The sequence below is a fragment of the Canis lupus genome, chromosome 28 (genome assembly GCF_003254725.2).
Source record: "Canis lupus dingo isolate Sandy chromosome 28, ASM325472v2, whole genome shotgun sequence".
NCBI classification, from domain to species: domain Eukaryota; kingdom Metazoa; phylum Chordata; class Mammalia; order Carnivora; family Canidae; genus Canis; species Canis lupus.
The window spans coordinates 29056701-29080613 of NC_064270.1; positions in this window are offsets into that span (position 1 = coordinate 29056701).

A 23913-nucleotide genomic window follows, 5' to 3' on the forward strand; every position below is an offset into this window, starting at 1 on the left:
GTGCAATTTTCCAACTATGGCCCTTGGGTGAGTTACTTCATTGTTCTTGTCCTCGTTTCCTTATCAGCAAAACACAGATATAATAATTCTTACCTCTTAGGATTTGTGGAAATTAAATGAGATAATTGAAGATAGCACTTAATATACAGCAAGTCAATAAATATTAGCTGTTGTAATGGCTGAGGTAGTTGTTGTGGTCAAGATCATCATCATTATTATTTCTAAGACTCAAAATCCAACAAACGTGGCACCTCCTCTACCAAATCATTCGCATCGTCCTGGGACCATGCTTAAAGTTGCCTCTTCTGGGATGCCTGGGTGGCTCAGTGGTTGAGCGTCTGCTTTCAGCACAGGGCGTGATCCCGGGGGTCCTGGGATCGAGTCCCGCATAGGGCTCCCTGCAGGGAGCCTTCTTCTCCCTCTGCCTATGTCTCTGTCTCTCTCTCTGTGTCTCTCATGAACAAATAAATAAAACCTTTTAAAAATAAATAATAAAGTTTCATCTTTCTGGCCCTAGCATTGTTGTGTAAGGAAAAGATTTTTTTTGCCTGTTTACCTTCATAACACATATTGTAGTTTGAAATCATACATAATACATATATATAATTTTATATTATCTTAGTTCTTTACCGACTCATTGCCTTGTCTCTATTTAGTAAAACAGAATAGTCCTCTCTTAGTCATCTCTTGAATCACTCCAATTACATTAAATTTAGAACAGGGTATTATTATCTCAGATGACTGAGAAGTCCGGGTGCCATTGCTGGATCCAGAGCTCAAATGAAGCCCTCAGGGCTCTTGCACTCTATATCTCTCAGCACTATTTGCTTTCTCTTCGCTTCCGCTTGATACCCCCGCCCAGCAAGGCAATGTAGTCCCTTGCAGTTCCAGAGAAAGAAGTAAATGCTTTTGCTAAAATTCTAAGACAAAGCCCTAGAGCAGACCCCGATTGAGCCATTTGAAGTCACATGCTCATGCCTGAACCAGTCCTGAGTGGCTATGGGTGCGTGGTGTGTTCTAATTGGCTAGTCAGGGACAGACGCTACCCTTAGTGGCAGGAGGGTGGGGTCACTTTTGACCAAATCAAGCAGAGGGAGCAGGAATATTATAGAATGGGATAGGGGTCCCATCCCAAAGAATGCTGAACAGACAAACAATAAGTAAGTACCACTCAGCTGTACACACCATGTCTACCAAGGGACAATCACAACATAGATGCTCAATAAATATTTGCTCAACACTTGTGGAATGAATAATTTACGTGTCCATTTCTTGCTTCCCCAGTGCCTGGAGAGATAAACACAGGAAAATGGAGACCAGGCCCATCTCAGGATTCAAAGCTTGCTCTAGTAGATAGTAGTAAAGTGATTTCAAATAAGTTATTTTCTCCCTTCTGAATGTGTTTTTCCCTATAAAATGACATAGAAAATGCTCTATATCTTCCAGGCTTGTTGTGAGGAATAAATCAGAGAAGATGTGTCAAAGGCATCTACACAATAACAACAGTACCCAATAGGTGTTGGTAATGATGAGGCTGGAAGCCTGCTATGTCTAGGAGACACCTTCCAGGCTTGGCACATGACTGGGCACAAAGAATGTGGTAGCACTAGAACCCTCTGTGCCTCGTCTTTCTTTTAATATCTGTGTTGTATTTATACACTTTGGCTAAAGAAAGAGAGTAAGGTGTGAGTGTGTGCATGGGGTAGGGGGTTGTGCGCGCGTGTGTGTGTGTGCGTTTCAAACCAAGATTTAACAAAACCTCAGGAGTTTTCAATCTGTTTTCCTAATAAAGTTTACTCAGAAACATTGCATCGGCAGTGACTGTCGAGAGACCCCAGGGCTCTTTGTGTAAATTGAAAAGACTCCTGTGCTTGCTCCTGTTTTTATTATGGGAATCACACTAAATGTGATAATTTTTGTGAAGCGTGTTTGCTGTCAACTTCTAATTGTGCTTGTTCATAAGCAGCTGAATGGGAACGAATCGTCTCAATCCATCTGTGATTAGTCACCAAACATAGAAAATCTTCCCATCAGACCTGAAATAGAAAACCCTCGCCTCTAACAATTTCATGTCGAGCAAATGCTGAGTTCACAGACTCTCCAAGGGAAAGTGGTATCTGAACGCTCTCTCTCCCAGTTGCCTCTCAAAATTCAAAGTTGTATATGATCAGAGGCTTGATTTGGGGCTGCCTTCTCCGCAGCCCGAATCCAGAAAGCTCACCCCATGCAAGGTACTCAGATGTGTATTGTGACCCACCTCACTGACCAATGCTGAACAGCCACTATTTTGAACAGCCAATTGCGAGAACCACACACGTTCTTGGGTGATAACTTGTCTTATAGATATTTTCTCCCAGTGAAAGTAAAATGGCCCTCCCAGCAAAATTCTAAACTTGTTGCGGATTTCCTCTGAGTTTAGACCTAGGGGGCAGAAAAACCCTTAACAGCCATTTAGGCCAATCTTGATTTAACAGACCAGTAAACTGAGGCATGGATAAATTAAGCTCCCCCCCCCCCCACCATAGCCAAAGGCACAGTGTTAAGCATACAGTAGATGCTTAATAAATCTTCACTAGTGTGAATTGAGTGAATTCTAGCCTGTCATTACTTTTTAGCATGAGGGTGGTTTGCAACGAAAGGAACGCAGGGATTGAACATGGCATGGCGTCACTGGCGTCACAGTAATGCAGGACAACAGATGACAGTAGCACAGCCCAGCACAAAGCACACGAGGCCAGCAGCCCCTGGCTCACTGTCTAGGCCACACCTGGCTCTCAGCGTTCCAAGCCGCCTGGACTCACCCAGGAGCTGAGCAGGAGCTGGGAAGTAAGAGGAGGATTCTGAAACTGGACCCCACCATGAGATCTAGAAAATTTCCAAGGAAATCTAGAAAAGGATCTCCTACAGGAATCTTACACTCAATACTTCATATTTATCCATGCCTTTGCTTTGCTGTTCCCCCTGTCAGAAATACTCTGGGGGTGCCTGGGTGGCTCAGTCGGTTAAGCATCTGCTTGGGCTCAGATCATGATCTCAGGTCCTGGGATCGAACCCCACATCGGGCTCTCTGCTCAGTGGAGAGTCTGCTTCTCCCTCTCCTTCTGTCCCACCCCTCCCCCTACTTGCATTCTCTCTCAAATAAATAAAATCTTAAAGGAAGGAAGGAGGGAAAGAAGGTAGAAATGAAGGAAAAAAATGCTCTGATTTCCTGTTCCTCCCCCCCATCCTGTTTTCTATCTCATCCCATGCACACATCCAGACCCAGGGCCCAGCACACTTCTCCCTGAAAGGATAGACACAGCTCCCATTCCCGAGAGACTACTGGGTGCCAGGTAGCTTATAATTATCCACAAAACCCCATAAACACATATTATTTTACTTCCTTTATGGATGAGGAAACCGAGACAGAATAAGCAAGTTTCCCTGGGTCACATGGCTGGTAAGCTGCCGAGCAAGTGCCAACCCCACTTGGTCTGATCCAAAGCCTGTGCTCACGATCCTGCTCAAGGCCTGGCGTGGCCTGGATGGCATACCTTAAAAGACTCCCTTCACAGGGTATTCTTTATCTGAGTTTGGAAATTGAGGTTCATATGCAATTTCATAGAATATTTGCTTTGAGCCAGGGAGCCCATCCGGTCCTTCTGAGAGTGGCTGCAATGCCCGTATGTCATGGGAGCAGGGCCCAAAGCTAAATTAAAAGACTACAGAAATGAGTCTGTTGTCTGGGAGCATGCAGCGATGTGCTAAAAGCATGAGTCACTGAGGTTTTACCACCTTGATGCTCTGCAGACTTCTCCCACCATGTCAAGTGATTATTTTTGGAGTGTGGAGGGCCACTGTGCAGCAGGAGTCCCATTCTGGCAGCCTAAGCTGGGCTCTCTGTAGAATTCAGGCATGTCCAGGCATTTGGGAAGGGCTGTGAGGCAGGCCTGCCAACGGTCTGTTTGCATGAGGGACCAGGAGCCTGTTGGGAAAGGCCTCACCCTCAGGGAGACAGAGTGCAGGTACAGAAGCCTGGGTTGGAGGAGGAAAGAAGTCTGAGTGCTGGCCTGTGTGACACGGGGTCCTTCCGCTTTCCTCCTCACCCTCAGCCACCAGGCGCTCATGCTGAGTTCAAGGCAGAGGGAGCCTCAGTAAAGGAGCAAATGGAAGCAAGAAGAGCTCATTCACTGAAATGTCCATGAGTGGGTGAAGGCCCAAGATGGCACCCTGCTGTTCGGCTCCCCCGCGGGTGGCATTGCTACTTCACTGTCACGGAACATGACAGCCAGCTTGGCGAGCAAACCATGAGTCTCTGATCCAGTCACAAGCAGAATGTGCCTGCGTCTGAAAATGTGCCCCGATTGAATACCAAATTACCACCCTTTTTCATACATCTTTGTGTCAAGTTTGTTTTTCACATTAAATATATTTTTTTTTCTCAAACCAGATTTTTGCAAAATTCTCGTTGGTTTTGCATGTGGAGCTTGCCCACTAACCAGCAGTCCCTTTTGGAGAGTGGTCACCCCAGTGGGGTGGGCACTCATCATTCAGTAAGGGACCCAGACCTGCCTGGGCTTGAGAGGGCCACTTGGCCTGTGGCTGCATAGGGTCCCGTGCTCTTTGGGTGGCGCAATGGCTTCCCTTTGCCAAGGGGCTTGAGACAAAAGGGACCTGTTCCCCTTTGAAAGGTTCCAACAAACTTGTTCAGAACAAATACGATTCCTGCTCTGTCTGGTTTCTAAACAAATCGCTGGTACATTACATCATCAAATGCAGTTGGCTTTAATGTCATTTTAAGACTTTAAAGATGTTGTCATGTCACTTAGTTTGTCACCCTTTCGGGGCCCTTCTGGTTACATCATTATGAGAAATTGCTAGTAGTACGTGTCCTAGGAAAAGCCACATGTGTGCCCATGTGTTCAGCCTTTGCTCACGCCTTCTCCTGTGCTCGGAATGCTAATAAGAGCTGACATTAGCTGAACACACGCACTATGTGCCAGGCACTGTGCCTGTGTCACAACACCCTTAGGACACAGGCACTGTTATTAGCCCATTCTTATACTTCAGGGAAACTGAGCCAGAGAGTGATAAAGGACTTGCCCAAGTTCACACAACTAGGGAGCAGTTAAAACTGAAATTCGAAACCTGTCTGCCTGACACCAAAATGGAGTTCTTGACCATTCCAATAAACCGCTTTCTCCCTGGTAGCCTTCATTCTCACTCCTTTACTCAATTGTCAAACTTCTATTCAGCCTTCAGAATCACCTTCCTTAGGAAACCCTTCCTGACTCCAACAAATGGAGGTTGGCGCTTCCATTTGGGCCACTGTGGCATGTTACACACACATTTTGTTGTTGTTGTTGTTGTGTCTGGCTTTCACATGGGACTATAAATTTCTTGAGGTCAGAGAGCACATCTCATGCCTCTTTGCATCCCTCATACACCTGGAACATAATAGATGCTCAGTACATGTTGATCAACCACCTACCTGACAAACAGATCACAAGTAAACAGCATACTGTTATTTTCGGGAAGTGGGATTCTTACATTTCCTCAACCTTTGAGACCTTCTGGAACGTGAAGCATGCAAGAGTACTATTTTAAAAGGCTGTAGGGGCGCCTGGGTGGTTCAGTCGGTTAAGCATCTCCCTTCGACTTGGGTCACGATCTCAGGATCCTAGGATCGAGTCTCGAATCCAGCTCCCTGCTCAGCAGGAGAGTCTGCTTCCCTCTTTCCCTCTGCCCCTCCTTCTGTGCTCTCCCTCCCTCTCTCTCAAATAAATAAATAAAATCTTTTAAAAATAAAGAAAATAAAGGGTTCCATAACTCACCTCTGAAAACAAGTTTTTCTTGACCCTCTTCTTAGAGCTACCATCTAGAAAAGGAGACAGGGTTCTAAGTTTGACGACCATGCTCATTGTCACTAGTTCCTCTTATTCCATCACCAGTTGTACACTTTCCTTCTTGGTGTTCTCTGCAAGCAGCTTCAATTAAAAAAAAAAATTGAGCACGCCACAAAGACAACAGACTCTAATTGCTGTTTTTCATTCAAGCTTAATGATTCTCTCCTTACAACTAACCCATAATTGCTGTTCAGAGTTCAGCACATTCATTCACTAGTGATGAATGGTGCATCTCTCCCTCGAATATCTAATTTAAATGGTCGTTTCTAAATGGTAGCTACGACATGGTGACAAGATAGTACATAAGCTCGGATTTCTGTTGTTGTTAAGTACAAATATTTTGAAAAGTGCAGCTAATATGAGATATTTCCTCTTAGCTGGATATGATACACATTGAAATATGACATTGGTACCATCTGTTCTTCATCATAAATATAAATGAAGTGATAATGAGCAAAACGTGATAAGGACTATCAGGATGATTGCACTTCGATGGTTTAATTTGGATCTTCATTAATCTAAAAATAAAACAATCTACAAATGACAAATGAACACACTTTTACTGATGCTGTGCAAGTACCTTTCAGGCTATAGAGTATGTTGTTGCCGCTTACAATGAGAAGTGAATAATGCAAAAGAGGCTTTAAAAAAAAAAAAAAAAGCTCCCATTGAGTTTTCTGTTCAAATCATTAACGCACTGTTCCCAAGCGTCTGTAGCAAATCCCAGAATGGCTTGGTGGTAGTGAAATGGAAGCAAAAAAGACCTTGGTCCAGGTATTCTTCCTGTGTGACTCTGGCCAAGTTACTTCACCTCTCTGGGCCTCCGTCTCCTCCCCTCCCCAGGTTGCAACAAGAACTTTGAGCCAGCCCAAGTGTGGTGCCCAACATAATGCTTGACATTGCATAGTATTTGGCAAATAGATCATCAGCTGACATTTAGCAGGCATGTGCCAGGTGCTCAGAGGGATCTTACAGAAAATACTATTCGTTCATACCATTTTTCTCCATTGACCAAGGCACAGAGGTAGAGAGAGAGGTAAGAGACACGCCAGAGATCACACGACTTCAAGCATCAGCACTGGGATCCAAATCAGGCAATCTTGACCCTGAAGTTTTTAGTTATTATTTTTCTAATCTCCAATTATTAAGGGGAAAAATCCATTATTTTCCAGCCAAAGTTGACATAGCCAAAACAAAGTATGGGGTCGTTATGGCTGACCAGGAGCCTGCTTCTTATGGACAACTTTCTAGTATTTTTTTTTTTTTTTGACAACTTTCTAGTATTACACAGATTTCACCCAGGGCATTGGACTTGGTCAGCAAATTACCTTTTCCAAGCACATTAGCTCACTTCACAGGGGATCCTTTATGTCCCTCTAGTTGGCTCTGCCTGCCAATCTCCTCTTTGAGGAAACAGGTGGAAACCTCCATGAGACCACTCAGGTTTTGCTAGATCGTGTGCCTCAAACCCCAAATAGCTGTGACAGCAGCTCTCCTAGGCTCTCACTCATCCCTGACTACAGTCCAGCCCCCAATCTCCCACTGCCTCCACACGCCGCTACTCCTCAGATACCTGTAATATCTGAGCCTTATACCTATTTACTTACTTCTTCTCTTCCTGGTTATTGGAGCTTCCAGTTGCTGAGGGCCTACGGAGTGCCAGATGCCATTTCAGGCAACTGACATGTTCTATGGCTATAATTCTCATGGCAACCCTGAAACTGCCCCCTATATTTTAAGAAGAAAAAGCTCTAGGGGTATCTGGGTGGCTCAGTTAAACATCTGACTCTTGATCTCAGCTCAGGTCTTGATCAGGATTGTGAGTTCAAACCCTAGTTGGGTTCCACGCTGGGCATGGAGCCTACTTTTAAAAAGAAGAAAAAGCTGTAGATTCAGGGGGTGGAAACAACTTCCTTATTTTTCATCTCGTGCACTTCTTCCCCTCTGATCTAATCAATACTTAAGGATCTCTTACTCTGGAGGGTGTTCCCTGACACCCCTATCTTCTCCCCAGCACACGGTCTGCTCGGATGCCCTATTTCTGGGCTCACACAGCACAGGGGATGGCCATTCCTCTGCTCACATCTCCCTTAGAACCACTGAGATCCTTGCCTGGCTTTTCCAATGACGTTAAGCTACAGTGTACATGCCATGCCTAACAGGCCATCCATGAATGAATAAACAAGTGAATAAATTCATGCCCGAGATCACACTGAGGTCATACAGCTGGTGGTAAAGCATATGCTTGCAAGGAGATCACCTGGTCATATCCGGCTCTCCATTCTGTGCTAGCTGGGCATCCCTGCACAAGGAGCTTACCCCCTCTGGGCCCCCTTTCATTATCATGGAGATCACGGCAACTGCCTCACTGGTTACTATGAACTATATATATATTAGTTCTATATATAATATATTATATATAGAACTAATATATATATTAGTTATAATATATATATTAGTTAATATATATACACTTCTTAGAACAGTGTCCAGCATGTAGCGAGAGATCAATGAAGAGTCGAGATTATTACCGTGTCATTACCATTATCCTCATCAACAGAGCTGTACCAGGCAAAGCTCTCCAAATCCCGGGGTTCTCTGGCCTTGAAGTCCACACGCGTGCCTTGCTTAGGGAAAAAATCATCAAAAGCACAAATCTAGAGAAAAATCAAATGACTTAATTAAAACATTGTGCAAATACAAATTTAACAAAATGGAGCTTGGAATAAAATTGAACTTGATTTCGATGGTACCAGGGAAGAGAAAGAAAGCCTATCACTGCTTCTCAGCTGGTCTGCCTGGAGGCGTTCTTTGGGAGGCCAAGGAGTGACAAGGCACAGGGCTGCAGAAAGGGCACAATCCTGGGTGGGGTCTGTTCCTCCAACCCTGGTTCTTCCCACTAAGAATCCTTCTCCTTCCCTGAGCCTAGGGATTCCAGTGGCTAGTGTGGAGATCATCCATGCTGAACCACGTGGACCACGTGGTTTGCTCTGAGCTGGGGCCCTAGGGTGCCTTCCACCGTTGCTAGCCATCCTATAGGAATGCCATCCATCAGAGTACACAGGCCAAATCCACCAATGCTGTTTGAAAATCAACCCCAGAGGCATGTCTTCCAACAGTCTTCAATAATACCATTCTCATATCTGAGAAACCATGGCTTTTCTTTAGGACAAAAAGATGTCCTCTTCCCAGACATTCCTTGCTGATCCTTCCTCTGGCCCTTTGCTCATGCCTGGCCCTTGCCCTCGGGGCCTCTTCCATTCTGCAGGGCTCAGTTTAAGTCACACCTGAAGTCCCCCCTGGCACATCACCCGACCTGTGGCTTCTCTGAAGCCCCCAGCAGTGACCCTCACCCGTACCTCTCGTATCTGGCCAGCATGGGGATTTTTAACTTCTCCTGTCTGTCACCTGCATCCCCAGATAGAGCTTGAGCAACTCAGCACAATGTCTGTCAACCAGTTACTCCTCTAACCCTATGCTATGCATACTGCAGGCCCTTAAGAAGTGTGTGTAGAGTGGAAGATCTGATTCAGGGGCAATGAAATAACCCAGTGGTGCTCAAAGAAGATTTGGGGCTAAAATAAAGTCCATGTGATACTGAGTGTTTGGAAAATCGTTTTTCTAGTGGAAAAGGCTTATGGCATGCTTTTATCACTTAAACTCTGTGTTGTCTTTCTTCCCACAGTATTTTACCTCTGCTCACCATGTGTGAAAGAATAACTCTGTAGTCTGTGGGAGAGGTGTAAGCCAAAGTCCAAAATGATGAAGTCAAGCACAAGAAGATATTTTGAGCTCTAACGAGTAAAATACATGAACTGTTTGGGGTGGGTGTGGGGGGAGGCATGCATAATTCACCAGTGTTCCACATGGCTATTTATTCCACCCAGAGCCCTGCTTGCTTGGATGAAAACTACAGATAATACACGGGCACATGCCACAATTGACTAGATTCAAAGATGCTATCCTGTTTCCTAATGGAAAAAATACCAAGCAAATAGAGAGTGTGTAATAGGTTACCAAGTTTTAATCATTTTTTAAGGTTCTTTTTTCAGCTGGAGGGGGCAGGATCCTGCAAAAGGTTTCATATTCATTAAAAAGCAACCTAAAAATGCTGTGAACAAATTCAAAAAAGAGAATATTGGCTTAATGACCTCTTTAAAGTTTAGTGATTCAGCTGTACCTTGACTCCCAAGTGCACTTAACTCTTGTTAGGATAACACTTCTGTATAAATGCTCAAAACACTTACATCTTGGAAAGAGTGGCTTAATGAGGGTGGAGTGTGCTAATCACAACTAAACCTGTCTATCTAGTATAAGCTGTTTACATTTTTGTAATAAAACTGAATCCAGTAATCTTGAAAGAATGACAATAATTTTGCTTAATTGTCTCTCCTTTCCAAATGGGGACTTGTTTCATACCTTGCTCCCTGGTAGCTTTAGATATTTTAGGAGTTGTTAAAAAAAAAAAAAAAAAAAAAAAAAAAACAAATGAAGCCTTTGTTACTTCAACTTGATGCTGTAATTATTCCTCATACCTTATGAATAAATGTAAAGCAAACATCGAAAGCCAGAGAAAACTGCTGACCACAGACATGGCAGGTCTCCTGCTTGTGCAAGCCAGAAAGTTGGATTAAGAGCCACTCTTCTGATGCAATGCCGATTATTTATTTGAAGAAGGTAACATTCCTGTTTTCTGCAATTAACTATTTTCATGAAAAGCAACAGGCATAGAAGAATCACACATCTACGGTGATTTTTTTTTCAAAGAAAACAATTAGTACCCATATCACAAAAGCTAATTCAGATTAATTAAAGAACACTCACATCAGTTAAATATAATACTTCCTCTTTCACTTAACTCACTGTATACAAAGTGTTACTAAGACGTGTTAGGCTTCAAGATAATAAAAAATGACAGTTGAAGGGTCTGGAGCTTGCAAGAAAACTTTAGGATCTGTAACCATTTTAATTGTACATAATTACAGAGAAGGAAGTGGAACAATTAATTTCGGGGCCTTCATGCTATTAGAAGGACTAATAGAACAGTATCAAAATTGGTTATTTAAGTAAAATTGTAAGAAGCTGTTTTTCATTCCAGGATATAAATTGAAATTAAGTGGAATGTTGAATAACTTCTGCGCCATCGTTTCATTTATGTGATATAATGGCAATGCAAGATCTGCTGGAAATGGCTGGCAGGGATTTAGAACAAGTAAAGTGAAATGCACTTTTGAAATATTTGTTTTATTTTATTTTTTTGATTTGGGAAATATATAAAAGCATGATGAAGAAAATGTAAATGCACCATAACAGATATAGAATGTTTCTAGAAGGAAGCACAAGAAACTGGTAAGGGTTACATCCGGGGAGGGAAGCTGGCAGTGTGGGGTGTAGGGGTGGGAGGAGTCCTAGCTTTGACTAAATACCTTTTATTATGTAGAATGTTATTTTTTCAATTAAATTTAAATTATATCTTTAGGAAGTCACTTGTAATTTTACCAAAGAACAGACTGTTAACACTGGGGCATATTCCAACATTTTTCTATAGGCTTACATACCTTTCCTCTTTTACAAAATCGGGATTAGTGTGTATTTTATAACCTGTTATTTTCTGAGCTTTTCCCATGTTATAAAGTGTTCCTTGGAAGCTTGACTATTAATAAATTAACCATGTGCATTTGTGGATGGATCCTTTGTTTAACTAAATCCTCTGTTATTGAGCATTTAACCTATCTTCCATTTTCCATGGATGTAACTAGCTCTGCAGTAAACATTCTTAACTCTGTTCTTTCCTGATTATTTCCATAAGATATATATCTTACAGAAACAGTAAAAGTTGAATTATGGAATCAAAATAAATTACATTTTAGAACTTTTGACACACACTGCCAAAATCTCCAGGAAGAAATTATCAGTCTATGCTTTTGCCCCAGGGCATGGGCATGCCTTTTTCAGGGCACACTTCCCAGCCAGAAAGAGACATGTGAAATTTTAAATTTTTCTTCTAAAATTTTCTAATCAAAATAAGGACTTCCAAATAGCCATGAGTTCCATAAGTTTTTTTGTTCCATAAACTTGAATGTTGTAAGAAATCTGCCATAGTTTAATTCTACAAAATACATTTCTCCCTTTGGGGCCTGGAATGTAGTGGGATGGGTCCTACATTTCCCTCTCAAAAGTCAAAGACTTCCCCAATGCCAAAAAAGAACTAGTTCTCTGTCTTGAATCACTAAGTGTTCCAGAACAGTAGGTCTTATAAACCCATCACCCAAGTATCTGTCTCTGGCACCAAGAGAGAATTGAAGACTGAGGGGCATGTGTTCCCGCTAGGAATTCAATTTCCAAAGGTACAGCCAGTTCCTTTAATGCATCTGTCACCTCCTCAGATTGTCCCTTTGGAAAGGTGCAACAGACCAGCAGAATATCTTGTATGGACCCCTTTAGAGATTCACCAGAAATGACTCTAATTTACATTAGCGTAGAACGAAAATGTAACCTTTGTGATAAGACGGAAGGAATGCTTGTTCAATATAGATGAATTTTGAAATTACAGGAAAGTACAAAGAAAATAAATACTGCCCTTAATTCCACTATTCAGAGATAAACTTTGTTGCTATTTCAGTGTATTTTTAGTAAACTAATATCCAATCTCCCGTGCATACACATTTTCTTATCTTGCAAACATGGGATAATATTACACTTGTGTTATAACCTGCTTTTTCACTTAATGTATCATGAACTGTTTTCCAGGTCCTTAAATATGTTGTAAAAATGCTTTTGATATCTTTATAGTATTCTGGTATTCTAGCACCTAGGTGTACCTTTTTCAAAGAAAATCAACTCCCAATACTTATTTTCAAATTTATCTATTAAACTAGAAGCTCTCTTACACATCTGTAGAACATATAGCAAATGCCCCAGGCATGTGGAATGCCTCCTGAGCTAAACCTAGCAGCCTCTGAAAAGGCTAGATAAGGGTGAGGCATCTTTTAAAATGTTCTATTAGTTATGGAAGAGAAAACTCTATAATATGGGCAAAAATTAAATCTAGAAAAATCTTGCCCTTAAATTACTTTACAATTACTTTGAAATTCTTACTCTAGTTTAAAGAAATTAACTCACGAAATGATAGGCCATGCCTTATTGATTTGTCAAATGTGAGAACACCAATATGGAATACAATCAACAAGCCCACAGTCTCAGAAAAGGTCTCATATGAAAATATTAGTAAATTAATGCACATAAATGTTTTAATTAAAAATAAAATATTTTGATTACAGTCCTCATATGTCACCTTTTTTAATTTCCTACTTTAGCCAACTTTTTCAATTAACTGACTGATAACCATTGTGTTAATTGCATTGGCTAAGAGGATTTCCAATCAATGGATAACCTCATGGAAAAGAATCTTTATAAACAGGATGGATGACTTCTTTAATTTGTTCTGAAACAATGAAAAGCCATGTTGGTTCAAATGCACCATGATAGCAAGCCAGACAAGTGAATAGTTTAAGCGATTCATGGGACATATGGGCATTTTCTATGTATCCTTCTACACGTGGTATATATAAATGGCCATGTTCCTTCTTATAAAATCTTTTTTCTGGGGAAGCCCTGTTTTAGAAGTCATAGTCTTTATCTGTCATTGAGAAAGCTGCTCCTCAGTTTTGGAGACACAGCTAATGTGCTAACACTCAAAAACATCTTCCCTTTGTGTACGTAATGGCTGGAACTGAAGGACATTTGAATGTAAACAGTACTAGGGAAATGTCACATCAAGAAGGATGTTATTCTTTCTTATTAGAAACAACCAAAACAACAACAACCAACCATGAAAATAAAAGATAGAGTATTTCCCAACTGCTTGTATCTCTAAAAGATACGGCAGTCCCAGGTCATCAAAGACGCCATGTTTTGCCAATAGAAGCTCATATAGAACTTGCTGCATATAGAGGGAATCAACGTCAATTTGGAAAATTACCAAGTGATTGTATGATGTGAGAAACATTTTCACAATTACAGCTTTCCAGACTGTAACAACGGAGTGTGCTTCTGTTAAAGTTGTCTGAGTTATTGTCCATCTTGAGCTTTTAGAAGCAAATCCCTGTTATCAATGGTTAATATTATTAGGATAAAATTTTTCCTTTTTATTATCAAGTTTGATTTTCTCTTCAGATTCTCTTTTTCTTGGTGGGTCATTTAATTATTTTCCATCTCCACAGTCAAACATCTGTTCTGATTCCCGTTCCACCCAGCATCTCCTTGCGTTCTTCCTCTTTCAGCTTCAATTAGAAGTTTGCTAATGCTAGTATCTCCGCTCAGATCTTGGACCTTGCAATTAATTTTAATCAGGCTTGTTAACACTTTTTTAATATGTAAGAAATAAGCAAATATGTAACTAAAAAGCCATTTATGTCTTTTATGAAGGTAACAAATATGCAATTAAAAACTCCTTCTCTCGGTGACTTTGCAATAAATTAACTTGTTTTGTCACTATTGTGCCTGTATAATGTCATTTTCTCTGGAGTTTTGACAGTCAGATTTTTTTTATCCTTGGCAAAATTAGCAAGTAATATTAAGATCTAAGAAATGACAATTAGTTTGTGAATTAGGTGGGATATACAATGTGTTAATTATTGAGGGACCAGGCTGCATGCAATTAAAATTTAGCATCCAGATAATGATAATGTAGTAGGCTTCTGAGTATCTAATGAAGTTGAAAATGTTCATTACCAATAAATTAATTCTCAGTTGCTTAACCAGTATTTAAAATGTCTATACGGAGGAATGGATCATTATAATCATTATTGTTCACAAATAGAATAATAACATGAAATCTTGAAAGTCTATCAGGACTGTCATTTTATTGTTAGAGTTCCCTGCACACTGACAGGAAACCTTTCCAAAGACTCAGAAATATGGTAGCTCAGAGAGATCTTTTGCTTTTCTTTAAAGCAGTCTCTCAAGTCACCTAAAAGTCAAAGAATGAGGGAAGAAGAAAGACAGTCAAGATGGGAGATGGGGTTGAGATACCCAAAATTTGCCCAAGACCCTTCATATTTCAGAGTAGTGATTCAGAAGTAGTAGACTTAAATGTACTCCTCTTTGTAATTTGGAAACTCGGTTCCATGCAAATTTCCTACTTTAATGGGTAAACCCAGTGTTCTAGGAGCTGGCAAGTCAATGAAAAGTTGTGTCTCAAGGAGACCCCAATCTTGCAGGGGGTCAAACACAAAAACAAGTCATTATACCTACAGCATGATAACTACCATAACATAGAGACAGAAGTCTGACTTACATCCTACAAAGTCCTCCGGCTGCTGAATGGAGGGCAGACTGTTGAGGAAGGGGTGGAAACAGGCCAGCCAGGGTTTTGCCATCACCCATGACAAAGATGATGGCAGTCTGTACAGGAGTGGTAGCACTGAAGAGATGAAAATGGTAGGACTGTAGATATATTTTGGAGGTAGAATTGTATCCAGTATTTGGCTTGAGAAACTAGAGAGATGTTGCTATGGCTATATGATTTGGGGAAGACTGCGAGATGAACAGAGTTGGATAAAATTTCCAGAGTCCTTTTTGGGGTATAAGATTATAGTGTCTAAAGGAGATGTGAATGAGGGTATTGTGCAAGCACTGGAATTCAGAAGTGAGGCTTGATGGGAGGTAGAATTTGGGTAATCCTCAGCATCTACATGGTTTTGAAGCCCTGGAATTGATGAGCACACCTAGGGAGAAAGTGTAGAGAGAGAAGAGCGATCTCAGGAGCAAGCCTCCATTAACTCTGGGGACATTCAAGGGATAAGGGGAGTGGGCAACGGAGACTAAAAAGGTGCACCAGAGAAGTCTCAAGACAGACAAGAAAGCACAGTATCACAAAAAGCTACAGAGGAGAGAGTTTCAAGGGGAAAGGGGACAGGTAACCCCATACCTGTGCTAAGGTTATCCAATGGAGCCCTGTTATAATGGCAATATATTACCAGTAGCTTAGAAGCCCATCATGGGGGACAGAAAAAATAACTTGAGGTTCATCATACAAAGGAATACTCTGCAGTTGTATTGAAATGATTTTCAGGGGCACCTGGGTGGCTGTCGGGTAAGTGTCTGCCTTCAGCTCAGGTTGTGATCCTGAGGTCCTGGGATCCAGTGCTGCATCAGGTTCCCTGCTCAGTGGGGAGCCTGCTTCTCCCTCTTCCTCTGTCCCTCCCCCTGTTTATGTGCTCTCTCTCTCTCTCTCTTCCATATGAACAAATAAAATCTTTTAATAAAGAAAAGATATGAAATGATTTTCAAAATGTACTATTCAAAATTCACTAAGTGAGAAAAGCAAGGCTTTCTAGTGTCATTTGTCAAAAGAGGGTGGAACACATATGGAATTGCTGGGATATGTATTGAATATTTTTGAAAGATACAAAATAAACTAGTATTTATTTTGTTTATAGGATGGGGAACTGGATGACTCAGGACCAGAGGTAGAAGGGATAAGATTGCTTTTAACCTTAGTGGTATAGCTTTTAGACTTTAAAATTTCTATTTTATGTGATGTACCTTGACTAATCAACATCAAGAGACAATATTTCTTGGTTTTTATTATTATGTTGTTTTTCACTGTCTTTTATTTTCCAGAGCTGTAATATTTGCATTGCTTTAAGACCACATTTACTACAGAAGTTTGGATAATTCCATGCTTAATTGGTTTCTATGCTCTGTTGGTCCTTTTTAAATTTTCATCACACATTTCTTCATTCATGAGGTCTTACTCTGCTCATCTCTTATTGGCTGCAATATATGTTCACATAATTTTATTACCAAGAGTACTTAGCTGTATATTTTCTGAGTCGTTAAATATGTGAGAATTTCTTTTTCGCTTTCATACAAAAAGAAGAGCTTGGTAGGGGTTTTAGTGTAGACTTTTGCTTAAAAGAGAGCCTGAGATGAAGAATTGAGTGTAAGTGGTTTACTTAGGAGCTGTTTCCAGAAAACAGCAGTGAGGAAGCAAGGAGAGACAGAGAAGACAGAGAAACAATAATGGGGGTATGATTGAGCTGGTGACCACTGCAGGCAACTGAGGAGCCCTAAGGGAACATGGAGAATGTGCCTCAAAACCATTCTATAAAGGGTAAGAAGCTAGGGCATTGATCCACCAACTTTCATCTCTAGTTGGCCAGGCTGCCCCCAGGAACATTAACTCTCTTTCACTTCTGGCTTCTACAACTTTGGAAAAAAACCCAGAGGCAGAAAGGCCCTCAAAATTGCTGGAGGTGGGAAGCTGACAGCATGTCTGGGAACTGCCACCTCAGGTGCCACAACAGGTAGCTGAAATCATAGGCATTCAGAGAGAACATAGTACAGAGCATGGAAAGCATCTGCTTCAACTGACCACAGAATTCTTCACAGAAGTTCTTTTTACTCGTAAACCTCTAGAAATGTTGTTCCATTGCCTAATGGAATCTAACATGCCAGGAAGTTCTGAAGCCAGTTTGACTTTTTTTCCATTTAAGTAACAAGGAAAATTCAAGAAAATTAAAGATATGGGTATAAGTCTAGGTCTTGGCAATTTTTAATTAATTTCACCTACCCAGGGAGCACTCTTCCAATCTAGGACTTCAGATCTTTCTTCAGTTCAGGAAAGTTTTCTTCTATTATATCTTTGAATATTTTTTTCTCTTCTTCAGCAACTCTACTTAAACACATATAGCTATGCAATCTCATCTCTATATCAATTATTATCTCTGTGGTTAACATCTTCTCTTTTCTTCCTCTGCATCTGGGAGGGCTTTCTCAAGCCTAATTTTCACATCTGATAAAAAATTGTCAACAGTGTCAGTTCTGCTCTTAAATGATCACAATATTATTTTAAATTCTATCTTGGCATTATGTTTCCACAAATTTTTGTCTTACCTATACCAACATCTCTTTTATTTTGGCCTAATTATCATCTCTTCTTTCATATAAGTACTTTCACATTCTTAGAAGGATTCCATATCTAAACTTCATTTCTGCAATGATATATTCATCATCATTGCCTGCCATGTATCACATTTCATGAGTCCCCTGTTGCTGGTTTTCTGTTTTGAGGCAGGTCTCCCCAGGCCTGTGATTTTATCTCAAACAAGTAGGGATGGAGGTGATATATATTCCTTGGTTCCCTGAGTGCTGTTGGAATTATCTTCATATTGAAGGTAGAAGGGTGGCTGAGTATGATTGGTAGTGCCATTTCAGTGATTCATTAGTCTGTGACAAGGGGGAGGGGATCAGGAGCAGGCAGGAAGATAGGGCTGAAGCAGTCTCAGCAGGGAAATTTGTCCTCCAGCAGCTTTCCTTTCTGGCCCTGAATAGTCTATTGTAACCTCACACCAGGACCAGCTTTCCCAGCTTTCCCTCCACCCCAACCCCTGCTTCCAGAGCTTAATGTGGCACTCTCTGGAAAGCTGTCCCTTCCTGGAGCTTGGACCCACTGCATCAGGGCCATGCACTTTCCCACTGCAGGAAGGGTAGGAGGCTGTCCTTCAAATTCTGAGAGATACAATCCCCACCAGTTTCTCATCAGAGCCAAGATTGAGACAGTAGTGACTTCTTTTACCCTACTCCCGTACTTGCTACTCTCAGAGGCAAGACCAGTTTCATGGGCATGCCACCTGAGCAGTCACATAGTCCTGTGCTCAGAAGTTCTGTGCTCTTATGCATGGCCCTGCTGTTACCATCTTTACCAATTCTTTTTTTTTAAGATTTTATTTATTTACTCATGAGGGACCCAGAGAGAGAGGCAGAGACATGGGCAGAGGGAGAGCAGGCTCCCTGTGGTGAGCTTGATGCGGAACTCAATCCCAGGACACCAGGATCATGACCTGAGCCAAAGGCAGATGCTCAACCACTGAGCTACCCAGGCATCCCACCATCTTGAAACTCTTCATAATTTTTGAATTAGGGACCCAATTTTTCATTTTTCACTGGATCCTGCAAATTATGTAACTGGTCTTCCAAAGAAGTTATTCTCTAAGGTTTATGGCAAAAGAGTGTGTAACCCTCTACCAGACTGATCACAGACCCCCCCCCCCAATCCTGGTCATGCCCTATTAGCTCCATTAAGTGGACAGGAAGGAAGAATAGGGATAATAGAACAAATGCCACCAAAAAATATGAGAAGCAGGGTGCTTTGACCATGTGAAACCACAAAGAGATGGTCAAGCAGAGATATGACCACAAAAATGCTGCTCAGGATCCCAACTTAATAGGCCTAGCTCTGTTCTGTTCTCATATTAACTCACCCAGCCAATTCTCTAAAACCCCACCAGTCAACTGTAACGTGCCATTCAAAGGAGGTGCTTACAATCATGATTTGGATTTGAATCCATCACTTGGGTACTTTATTCCATTTTCTATTACCTTCCTTGGGTATCGTCGTACCCCAAGCTTAACAAACTAAAGCCAAGGGAGAGATACAGCAAATTTGTGCATCAGATGATCTATGAGACCATGACCTTGATGTATTCTGAGAGGCCATAAACTGAGCAAGTTCAAATCCACTCTGAAAAGTCAGAATCTCCCTTTTCAATAAAAGCCTAGCACACAGAGGTCATGTCAGCCTGCTAGCCTAATAAGCTGATTTATATTTATTTGCTAACATAAATCATTTGGTCTAATAAAAAGAATATCTAACAAAGTAGATGCTATGATAGGAAGATGGCCTCTCACTTTGAAAATAAATGTCAAGTCTTCACCTCAACATTTATTTTTGGTAAATGCGGAGTCTCTGCCTTGGCGTTTAAATAGCAGCAGGAAAAGTTAATCAGACCACTGGAAGGTTCCAGGACTGGCTGGAGAGAACAATTGACTTTTGTAGACTAAGAAGGTCCAAGTGTAATGCTGACTACCGTATATTCCCTGGAGCATACCTGGGGGGAAGAGGAGGTGGGAACGATGATCCAGCCATTTGGACTTGTTTATGCAGTTGAACCGAAAGAACTGACCTTCTTGTATACCTCCCTTTGTAGGAGAAGGAGCGCTGTGAGGTCATCTAACTCGCTCTTTGTGTGTTCAGAACCCAGGACTCCAAATGCCACTTGCATGCACCAAGGCCAAATGCACCAGCATAAACTGCAGAGCTGGAAATGGGAATCGGAGACACAAGAATGTATTGTCTGAATAGATCCATTCTGATTTATTCATTTCTGAGGCTTCTTCATACTGTGCTATTAAAAAAAAAAAAAACAATAAAACCAAAACACCGCAGCTCCTAATTATTTACCACACTCCTAATCAACACTTTTCTCAGGTTGTTTTAAGCACTGTCTGTTCCAATTGGCGGAGGTGGTGCTCCTGTAGCTAAGTTCAAAAATAAGCATATGATGAAACCGTTTGCACGCCTATGTCCAGCAGGCAAGACCACTGATTATTGAATATGCCTTGTGCTGCTTCTCTATCTGGACGGTGGACGCCTGGCAGCCTCCAAGAGCTGTCTTCAGAACAATAGAAAGAACATGTTCCTTACTTATTTATATTTGTAGGTTTAATTTGCAGGATCCAGTGGAAAATGAAAAATTGGGGCCCTAATTCAAAAATTATGAAGAATTTCAACTAGGACAGAGAGCCACCATTTTCATTAAAAACAAAAACAAAGCAAAACCCTCCACATGACACCCCCTGATTTCTGGTTCCAGTATGGAGTTCACTAAGAGCCTGGAAATGTCTGCATTGCCCGTGCCCTCCCGTCCCGGTGCTCCCCTGGACCATAGGCCACCACTTCCCTCCAGGGAACTGGTGAGGCTTCTTTCTGAGCAGGCAGGTGTCACTTGCCAACCCGTTAACTCCAAATTACTGCCTGACAGATGCCCATTATATGAATCTCCCTCGAGGTGCTGCCTGGAGCACCACCCCCCCTTCCCAGGAGCTCGGAGCTGCTTTCTTCAATCTGCTGCAGGATCCTGATGGTTTCATTACACTACTACCAAATGAATGTGGGACAAAACAATTTGAGAGATGGATTTTTACCTTCAATGGAGCATTTCTGGAAACTCCAAAGGCCTGGGGAGGTATGGAATTTGGCAAAGAGAAAGAAGCTTCTTTTTCCCTTCTGTCAACATGGGACTGTCCTGGAGGAAGTACTGTGGTATCTGCGTGGCTCCGTGGAAGTGACTGCACATTGAGAATCACATGCTTGGGATGCCTGAGTGGCTCAGTGTTTGAGCATCTGCCTTCGGCCCAGGGCGTGATCCTGAATCCTGGGATCAAGTCCCACATTAGGCTCCCCACAGGGAGCCTGCTTCTCCCTCTGCCTACATCTCTGCCTCTTTCTGTGTCTCTCATGAATAAATAAATAAAATCTTGAAAAAAAAGAGAGAGAGAGAGAGAAAATCACATGCTTGTCTGGCCCCAGCCTATAGGCTGTTATGTTCTCCGCAGTGCTCCAGATAGACACCGTATGTACAGTAAATATGTTAACACAGAAAGAATAAATCCATCAATGAGAAGAGACCTATCATTTACTAAGGGCAACTATATGCCACCCTCTGAGCTTAATACGATTGGTCCTTAATACTTTACAGAAGACTCCACCACTCAGAACATGTAATTGATGATCCCAGACACCTGGCAAGTGGCCATGTCAACACTGGAACCCAGATCTCACCACTCAAGGGCTCACACACCCTTTGCTCTTCCACTGTGTACCCTGAAGCTGATGGGGTCTCCTCTGGTGATTCTAGGCCTCAAGGCCATGTCACCTGAGTAGTCATACTGTGCCCCACGCTTAGAAGGGCCCAGAACTTGGCCTAACACTCTGCTAGCACCATCTTGAAATTCTTCATAATTTTTGAATAAGGAGCCCAGTGCTAGATCCTGTGAGGTCCTACTTCAAGAATCACTCAGAGGGAGCGGGCCTCTTGTGTCTCACATGCCTTATATTTAAACCAATTCTGAAATAACTTGACTGTTGGTTTCCATGGTCATAACATCCAGGATAATTTCTAGTGAGCTTAGGTGATGATGAACCACCTATAAGTCCTTTCTCTGGTTCCCAGGAATAATCTAGCTCAAAAGAAAGATTCTGGAATGATTATCCTTTAAACCTCCCTACCATTAAAAATTATGAATAAATGGAACATTAAGCACTTAAAATAGGAGCTACCATATAATAAGAGCTTAATTCATTTAAAGATTTTATTATTATTATTATTATTACTATTAATGTTTTTATTAGAGAATGCATTTAGGCGAAACAAAAAATACCATCAATACAATTAATGGCCACCAATATCCATTCTTCCTTCTTCCTTTTAATAATAGAACCATTCTCTGTCCCCTTATATATTTACCAAGCTAGAGAGGATACTCACCAGCTTCCCTTGCAGTGAGGCAAGGCCATGTGACTAAGGTCTGGCCAATGGGATGTGAGCGGTAATGACTCCCACAATTCCTGGATTATACCCCTTGCAAAGGCAATCACTTGGCCTCCAGCCCCTTCCTAGGGTTTGAAATCCGAGCGTGGTTCTGTTGAGCCAATCTGGAATATGTCATAGATAGCAACACTCCAGAAAATGGTAAAGACTCAACCAAAAGAATGCCAAAACCTTGGGTGGATTCATGGAACAGAGCCTGCCCACCCTGTACCTATCACCTCTGAACTGTTACATCAGAGACAGAATGAAGTATCTGGTTGGAGCTACTAACTTTTAGTATGTCTTTGTTATAGGAGCATAGACTATACCCTGATATATGGCTTAAACATGTAAGAGGTTTCTTTTTTCTTTTTTTTCTCATACAAGAAGCACAGTAGACTTCTCATGGCATTGGTTCAACACATTCTAGGATGTCAGGATTGAAGTCTCTGTAATTCTCGTGAACTTTCCTCTATGAACTTAAAGTGGCCATTGTAGCTTGAGTTATCACATCTGCATATCTGAGGGAAAGGAGGAAGAAGGGAAGAGCAGGTGGAAACAAAAGTCTTCCTAGAAATTCCCAGTGCTTGACCACTTCCATTTGATGGAAGTGTCACTTGGCCATTCCTAGCTCAGAGCCAAGGAAGGTGAGTTTTTCATTTTCCTACCTTTCTAGCAGAACAAGGCTGGGATTGGTGTTGAGACGGCCCTAATTAATAATATGATTATTTTGGGCGGCCCGTGTGGCTCAGCAGTTTACCACCGCCTTCAGCCCAGGGCCTGATCCTGGAGACTTGGGATCGAGTCCCACATCAGGCTCCCTGCATGGAGCCTGCTTCTCCCTCTGCCTGTGTCTCTGCCTCTCTCTCTCTCTCTCTCTGTGTGTATCTCTCATTAATAAATAAATAAAATGTTTTTAAAAATTATTATTTTATAGCAGTTCTCAGAACTTTCTGGATTGTCTCATGGAAATTCCTGACTTTTCCCAACTATATGGCACCTTCCATGGAAGGCTTTTGGAGATAGCCATTGTCCTAAGAACCCCACATAGAAAGCAATAAGCAGAGGGTCCCCCTGGGCCTGCCCTTCTCCTGCTTATGTTCTGCAAACAACTTTCCTTTGGGGTGCTGACTGCACTCAGACTTACCCATAAAGGAGGCTGTCACCTAAGGAAGTCAACAGCGAAATGGCTGGTGTTGAGTCCATGAGTGTATAGATGTGACGCCCTATCTACAAGTTTCATTCTTAGGCCCAAAAGAACTTTATGCGATACTGACGTTCTCGCGTCACCCGGGATGAGGGCTTAATATGAGCCCGACCCCATGCTCGGCACTTTTAAGGTACTGTTGCAGCTGGGGCTCTCCACAACCCTGCAGAGTGGATAAAATTATTTTCCAGTTTTTTCAGATAAGAAAATGGAGACTCAGAGAGGTTTGGAAGAACGGAGAGATATTTGGGGCATTTTGCTATGAATTGTGCAGCATGTCTTTGTTTCTCTTGGAATGATCTTGGTAACAATTTAGATGACTTTTCAATGCTTTGTGCATGTCACACTGATGTGTCTTCTGGATGTGACCCTGTGCTGAGCATGGGCACCTGGCAGTTGTTCACTGCAGGTCACATGTGCTGCCTCATTACAGGAGGAGAGAGAG